At 36.9% G+C, this 8,472-nt stretch overlaps 1 pseudogene; it reads right to left on the bottom strand.

Annotated features, from left to right (window-relative positions):
- Positions 1 to 299: 299 nt before the first annotated feature.
- LOC129683827 (60S ribosomal protein L6-like) lies at positions 300 to 7,898 on the bottom strand (annotated as a pseudogene).
- Positions 7,899 to 8,472: the final 574 nt, after the last annotated feature.

Genomic DNA, 8,472 nt, shown 5'->3' with positions numbered 1-8,472 from the left:
AGACATGAGGAGGGATGGAGGAAGGAAGCTACAGCTGAGATACAAAGTGAATAAATAGTATAAAATAAAATAATAATAGTTGTAATAATAATAATAATTATTATAAATACCTGAAATGTTAAAAAAGGATTTGAGATGACAAGGTTTAATTCTTAAATGTGATTAAATGTTTTGAAAGCACGTTTGAATATGTGAAATAATTTATGTAGCTGAATGCATAGAAATATAAACAAATGGGATTGTATGAAGTATCTTTTCTTTTTTAACATGTGAAGCTGTTTAATTAGGTGGTTAACAATTTACAACACCAGTTTGTAAGGATACATCCCATTTGTAGGGAGAACTGTGATTGAAGGTAGCCCTGCAGTCTAGGAACAGCTTTGGTCTTTGGCAAAATATGCGAGTCCACAGTATTCTGATCAGCCTTCCCTGCTCTGTAATGTAGTGTTTCTCCTGTGTGTTAAAGATCTCGCCCTCCTGGCGCCCGGCCTTGTGCAGCTGCTGCTTCTTGAAGTAAGCGCCAGTTAGGTGTGTGGGGATTTTAACCTTGCTCATCATACCTAAACTTTTGTAGAGATGGCTATGACAAACTTCTAGTGTGCTCTGCGCAGAAGAACTCTGTTGAGGACAAAATGTCTAGTCACAAGTAGAAAACCACTGCCCAGCTGCTTCAGGAAAACCACTCTCTTGTTCCTCTGGAGCCCGGTGAGGATGATTAGGTCTGTCCCAGGAGTGATAGTGGCACACAGCTTTCTCACATGCAGACTATCTTACATGGCTTTTTGCCATGGCTCAGCATGTCTTCAGTAGGATAATACCTAGGCATTTTTCCGAAGCTTCACCACCGGGTACCACCATTCTTGCCACCACGAAACAGTTTTGTAACACTACCAAGTATCTCCTCCTTTTTCTTCTTCCAACCTTGCACTTTGCAGCTGAGTATTTCTCTTGTATAAAGCCTTTCTGGAATACAGAGCAAATCGGGACTACCTGCCAATTCCTTTAACCAGGATAAGGTTTTGGCTACAATGGGGCTTCCCATTCTTGGGCTTTCTAAACCTTAGGGTCAGCCTTTGCTGCGTGAGTATCCGGGGCCAGAGTCAGCAGCATCACTGACAGCCTGCAGTTTCTTCTAGGTGTAGGGCTTCTTTGCTTTTTCACTCGCCAACTTGTAAGATAGGAAAATTTGCATATACTTCAGTACTGATTTTAGAACATTCCTTCTCAAAAATAGTGTCAGTTAAGAGTTCAACATCATCTTCATTAGGTAATTTGTGAAATTTTCAATGGCAGTGTAATAAAACGTGCCAAAGTCTAAGTATATATTTTCATTTTATGTTTTAGAGACATTTATCTTAGGGGTTTTAAATGGTCAATCATTTTTTTTCTATAATGACACATAATATATAACTTTCCTTTACTACTTAAATACCTTATAACAAGTTCCTAAATGTCTGCAAGAAAAAAAATGTATGATTGAAATTCAACATGGATTGGGTCGGCATTCATTGTTTCAAAAAAGTAGCTTTACTTTCTTGTACTCCCTATAAAGTACATATACATTTTTCTTAGCTCATAAATGCGTGGAGACTAGAGGAGATATCTCCAAGCTTCCTGAATTCTAATAAATCCCATAGTAGGCATATAACAATAATCTAAAAATTATTAGAATAAAATCAATAAGGAACTCAATTTTGATTAATTAACATGAATGCAGGCGATGTTTACATCTTAATATGTTGTAGAAAAATATTGTGATATTCTATCAAAAATTGCTGACATTGTACCACAATGCCAGAAAAATTCAGAAAAAAAACTAACAATGAAATGTGTTGTCAAAATAAGTCTAAGATGCAGTGAGTGTTTCATTGTCTACTTAGTTCCTCAAAGCTTGTCAGTGAGTTGGCTCAAAAATAAACTCCCACATGTATTTCTAATATAGAAAAGCAATATTAGAAATCTTTCTACAATAGCAGGGGAGATCTTCAGATAGGCCAGTTGCTTACCTTACTGTTTCACTTCCCTGTGTGAAGTGTTGCTCCATGCAGAGCTTAAATGTGCTATATTTTCCATGCAGATTCCAAACCAAGATGCAAGGTATCAGTGTTTTGGGCATGAATTCCTACTGATTGATTGGCATGGTAGCAATCTTTGTAGCTTCTTTCAATTGAGTTTTTTTTCTCTAGTGATCTAAGTCAGTGACATGCGAAGATTCTCTGGGGGAAAGGAGAGGTAGGAAGCAAATTGGGAGGAGGAGAGTGATGGGAGGCTATGTTCTGGATGTAATGTATGAGAGAAGAAAAAAAGGAAACAAAACAAAACAAAAATATCAATACAGTGTGTAAAGTCTCAAAACATGGAGATAAGTGTCCTTTTCCATCTCTGAATGTGATGTATTTACTTCCACTTCAGTTCTTTGATCCTCTAAAATTGATTGATTTTTATACTTATAAAATTAAATGCTATATAACACCAGGCCTGTCTAGAGAATAGACTATGAAGTCTCAAGTTAGATTTGTATAGATAAAGGATACTATATTATCATGTATGAATTTTCAAATAAGTGGCCTTAAATTTTAAAAGGTCATGGCTTGGGAGGTGATTTTACAGTGAAAAATACTGTTATTCTTGGATTACTCATATGATGATCTAAAACCATCCATTATTGCAGTTGCAGGAGATCTAATGCCTTTTACTTGTGATATATATATATATACACACACATATATATATAAAAATACTACATAAATAAAATTAAATTAATAAATTCAGGAAACATAAAATGACAAAAGCTCCAACATGAAAAAATGTTAAATGATATGAAAGCACTTAAAGTTGTTTAAATAGTGAAATAATATATATTTAAACATTGAGTGGAAACAGAAAAACAGAGGAAAAGTCTCTGAGTTTCTCCTAAGGTTCAATTTTGCTGGAAAAAATAATGAACATAAAGCAGAAGGAATATAATCAGCCAGCATGAAACTAAAATGAGCAAACAGAAAAAGAGTGGTGAAATAGTATAAATGCTTCAGAATAGAAGTCGCTGGAATGTCCGAGAGTAGAAAAGAAATTAAGGAAGACACCTCTCAAGAAATAATTCTTGAAACATGTTTCATAGCCATTGTCAGAGACCAAAATGCAGTTCTAAGAGAGAAAAAGAATGAGATAAATGTGAAAAATACCTAAAACAGGCATATTATAGTCAAAATGCTGAAGCAAGAAAAAAATAGAAATATTAAAGTTGAGAGATAATGAAAGACACAAAACCTGTAGCCTTATAATAATATTTTTTTTTAAATCTGACTTCTTTTCAAACACTTTGCAAGTCAGACTAATAAAAGTCTTTTGTGGAACAAAGAATACAAAGACATTTTTAGCCAGGTATGTACTTTATAGCCTTCAAAATAGAGGACAAATATATGCTTTTCTTTAAAAGAGTATAATAGGGAAAACTTTGATAATAGAACTATTAAAATATAAGTGAGTAGAAACAGAATGAGTGAGAGAAAGGACAAATAAGTCACTCCACAGAGCTGACTACTGATCCTTGCACCAGTTTGCCTTCATTCTGTCTTACTCTGATGAAGAGGAATTTTCACCTAACAACATGGCTGCTCTCATGAGGGATCACATTCAAAGACCTTCTAAGTCTGTGTGATCTGGCTAGAATGTAGATAGGCCACACATTTTTAATCCCTCTGGCTAGAATACAGGTAAATCTTTAGTACACACCTTTAATCCCAAACAATGATGTCTAATTGAGGAGCAAAGTGAAGAATCAGAGAAAGACTTGACAGAATTAGTCAGAGATAGGATATGCTGAACTCTCGGGTGAACAAACTGGAAAAAGAGACTACTTTAGAACATTGCAGGGAGAGAGAGAGGGGGAGAGAGAGACAGAGAAAGAGAGAGAGAGTTGAGTTTGGTGCAGTTCAAATAAGTGCATTTGAGATAGGTTCAGTTCATCTGTTCATGTGCCATTCATTTCGTGGAGTTCAAAGGCAGTTTTTCCAAACAGAGCAACTCTATGAAAAGTGAAAAGCTGAGAGGAGCCAGTTTGAATCAGACAGTTTGAAGAGGAGATTTGAGTCACAACAGCTGAGCTAAAACAGCCAGCCAGGGTTCAGAAAATATTAGAAAGTGTTATCATATTCAGCAGTAAGTATCTAAGGCTGAAGACATTCTTGGTCTAGGTTACAGATGGAGGCTGGAAGCTGAAGCCTTCAAAGTCTGGTCTTGTAGAACATTAGATTATATGGATGCTAGAATATTCCAGGCCTGGGCACAGGGATATTTAGATGACACACTCTATGCTCAGTTAAAGCCATATATTAGTAAAGCTTGAGTAAGGTTCTCATCTCATCCACTCCTTTGAGTAAACAAAAACAACACTTATACTCTGGTGTCAGCAAATTCAAGTTAGGAATTAATCAACTCATCTGCCAGGGAAGATTACCCAAGAAACAAGCTTCTCCAATTTATTCTCTCCATTCTTATAGTTTTTTTTAATTTTTATTTGATTTATATATTATTTTAACTTTATTATTTCATGTTAATGTCAATATTTCATTTGCCATTATTTTTACAAAAAACTTAAAATAATGGAAACAGAAACACGGCCATCTTACCAACAGCAATCTGCAGATTTAATGCAATTCCCATCAAATTGCCAGCACAATTATTTACAGACCTGGAAAGAAAAATTCTCAACTTCATATGGAATAACAAGCAACCGAGAATTTCTAAAACAATCCTCTACAATAAAAGATCGTCTGGAGGTATCTCCATCCCTGATCTCAAGCTGTACTATAGAGCAACAATACTAAAAACTGCATGTTTCTGGCATAGAAACAGAATGGTGTATCAATGTAACCGAACAGAGGACCCAGAAATAAACCCACACACTTATGGAAACCTGATCTTTGAAAAGACGCCAAAACCATACAATGGAAAAAAGATAGCATCTTCAACAAATGGTGCTGGTCCAACTGGATGTCTACATGTAGAAAAATGAAAATAGATCCATACTTATCACCCTGCACAAAACTGAAGTCCAAGTGGATCAAAGACCTCAATATAAAACCAGACACATTAAATCAGTAAGAAAAAAAGTGGGGAACAGCCTAGAACTCATTGGCACAGGAGACAACTTCCTGAACAGAACACCAACAGCACAGGCTCTAAGAGCAACAATCAATAAATGGGACCTCATGAAACTGAAAAGCTTCTGTAAAACAAAGGACACCGTCATCAAAACAAAGCGACTGCCTACAGATTGGGAAAGAATCTTCACCAAGCCTTTATCTGACAGAGGACTCATATCCAGTATATATAAAGAACTAAAGAAGCTGAAAAGCAGCAAACCAAGTAATCCACTTAAAAATGGGGAACAGAGCTAAAGAGAGAATTCTCTGTAGAGGAATATCGAATGGCAGAAAAGCACTTAAAGAAATAAATGCTCAACCTCATTAGCCATTAGGGAAATGCAAATCAAAACAACCCTGAGATTTCACCTTACACCCATCAGAATGGCCAAGATCAAAAAACTCAAGTGACAACACATACTGGAGAGGTTGTGGAGAAAGGGGAACCTTTCTCCACTACTGGTGGGAATGTAAACTTGTTCAACCACCCTGGAAATCAATCTGGCACTTTCTTAGACAACTAGGAATAGCGCTTCCTCAAGATCCAGCCATACCACTCCTAGGCATATACCCAAAAGAGGCTCAAGTACACAAAAAGGACATTTGCTCAACCATGTTTGTAGAAGCTTTATTTGTAATAGCCAGAAGGTGGAAACAGCCCAGATGCCCCTCAACTGAAGAATGGATGCAGAAACTGTGGTACATCTATACAATGGAGTATTATTCCGCAGCAATGAAAAATAAGAAAATCATGAAGTTTGCAGGTAAATGGTGGGACCTCGAAAGGATCATCCTGAGTGAGTTGTCCCAGAAGCAAAAAGACACACACGGTATATACTCACTCATATAAATATACAACATAGAATAAACCCATTAAAATCTGAACATCTAAACAAACTAAGCACAAGAGAGGACCCTAACTAAAAATGCTCAATTCCCATTCTGAAAGGCAAAGAGGATGGACATCAGATGAAAAAGAAAACAAGAAACAACCTAGGAACCTGCCACAGAGGGCCTCTGAAAGCCTCTGCCATGCAGACTGTCAAAGCAGATGCTGAGCCTGATGGCCAACTGATGGGCAGAGTGAATCGAATTTTATGTAAGAAGTGGGAAATAGGAAGAGCTAGAGAGGACAGGAACTCCACAAGGAGAGCAACAGAACAAGAAAATTTGAACACAGGGAACCTCCCAGAGACTCATTCTCCAACCAAGGACTATCTGTGGAGATAACATAGAACCCTGACAATGCAGCCACTTCTGATGAGAACTGATAGACTAAGATCAGAAGGAAGGAGAGGAGAACCTCCCCTATCAGTGGACTAGGGGAGGGGCATGCATGCAGAAAGGAGGGAGGGTGGGACCGGGCTGGGAGGAGGGAGGAGCTTATGGGGGGATACAAAATGAATAAAGTGTAATTAATAAAAGTTAAAAAAATTGTAATATAAAAAATAAAAATAATTTAAAAAATAAAATAAAATCAACCAAAACAAACAAAAAAAGAAGTATGTATATACTGCTGAGCTGTATTCAATAACTTAAAAAGTCTACAAACACACAAACACAATACATGAATTTAGTTAAGTGTGTTAGTTATAATAATTTTGTTCCATCTTCAGAATTTTGAAAAATATTTGTTCACTTTACATTCCATGCATAGCCCCCTTCCACCTCTCCTCCCCGTCTCACCATTCCTCCTTCTTCCTCTTGTGTTCCCTCACCTACTCCTAAGAAAAAGGGAGCCCTCCCAACCCACACCAGCACATCGTCATATCAACACTGAGTGCATGTTCTTCCCTTGTGGCCTGGAGAAGCACCCCTGCTAGTGAAAATGACCAAAAGCAGGCAACAGAGCCTAGGTCAGAGACTGCCCCTGTTCCCTTCCAATTCTAGGGGACCTACCTGAAGACATGAAGAGTTAAACAATGGTTTTTGTGGCTATTGTGAAAGGAGCTGTTTTCCTAATATATTTCTCTGCAGTTTTTCATATGTACGAAGGAGGAGTACTGAGGTATTATTATTATTATTATTATTATTATCATTATCATTATTATTTTCATTAATTTTGTATCCAGCTACTTTGCTGAAGGTGTTTATCAACTGTAGGAGTTCTCTGGTAGAATTGTTGGTCTCACACTCCACTTGGGCTCTACCATGAAAGAGACACTTACATAAAGCAACACAAATCTTTTCAAATCATGAGACTTTCTCATTGGGAGATGCATGTATCACACTGGCCTTGAAAGATGACCAGATAAGTGAAAAGAGTTGGGCAGGAAGGATCACATGTTTCACTTAGCTGTGAGAAACTAGATTGAAAGTCTAAGAATCCAATTGTTCCACTAGATCAATGACATCCTATGGGTATTGTATGAGCCATTGAGATTTTTAGGTTTGGAACAGCAGTACTTCAGACCATGCCCACACACAGCAGTCTTTTAAAAATTTATATTATCAGCTGGGCATGGTGGAGCATTCCTGTTATCCCAGCACTCGAGAAGGCAGAGGAAGGCAGTTTTCTATGAGTTCAATGTCAGCCTGGTCTACAAAGTAAGGCCAGGATAGCCAGGGCTACCTAGAGAATCCCTGTCTTGAAAAACAAACAAACAAACAAAAGTATATTATACACACAAGGAAACTATGCATTGTTTCTTTTTCTCAGTTAGACCTATTTCCGTTGGCATGGTGATCTCAACTTCCATCTGTTGCCTTGTAAAAGAGACAATTGTATTCTCTTTTTACCTGAATAAATTGCATTTTCGTATCAATTCATTAGTTAATGAATACCTAGAATGATTGTGTACCCCAGATATTGCACACAGTGATGAAAAAAAAGTTAAAAAGAGTATGCAAACAAGCAGAGTTAGATTCCTTCAGCAACAGGAGTGGAAATAGTGAGGCCAGATGGCAGAGTAGTTTGCAGCTTTGGGGGAACTTCTACATGGTTTTCTAAGCTGACTGCAACAGTTTATATTCTGCCAACAGCATAAGGGTTATATTTCTCTACATCCTTGTCAGCACTTGTCATTTGTTTTCTTGATGATATTCATTTTGACTATGGTGATAGAGACAGCTGATGTTCCTTTGATTTCCATTCCCATGATGGCAAATGTGATGGCCATTTTAAATGTCTTAAATGGTGATTTGTGTGTTTTTGTTTTTTGTTTTTCCTTTGGGGTATAAAATTTACTAGGAAATTATAAACCCCATGAATATACAGTAAATTGGGACTCTTTGAAATCCTTGAAAAATTGTTGCATAGTTGTGTAGATGGGATGAGGTAAACATATTCAATATATAGTATGTATGTAAATGAAAATGCCACATAACT

The sequence above is a fragment of the Psammomys obesus genome, unplaced genomic scaffold (assembly GCF_907164565.1).
Source record: "Psammomys obesus unplaced genomic scaffold, mPsaObe1.curated_primary_1811, whole genome shotgun sequence".
NCBI classification, from domain to species: domain Eukaryota; kingdom Metazoa; phylum Chordata; class Mammalia; order Rodentia; family Muridae; genus Psammomys; species Psammomys obesus.
The sequence above is the reverse complement of the archived record's forward strand: the minus strand, read 5'-3'. Positions and strand labels throughout refer to the sequence as shown.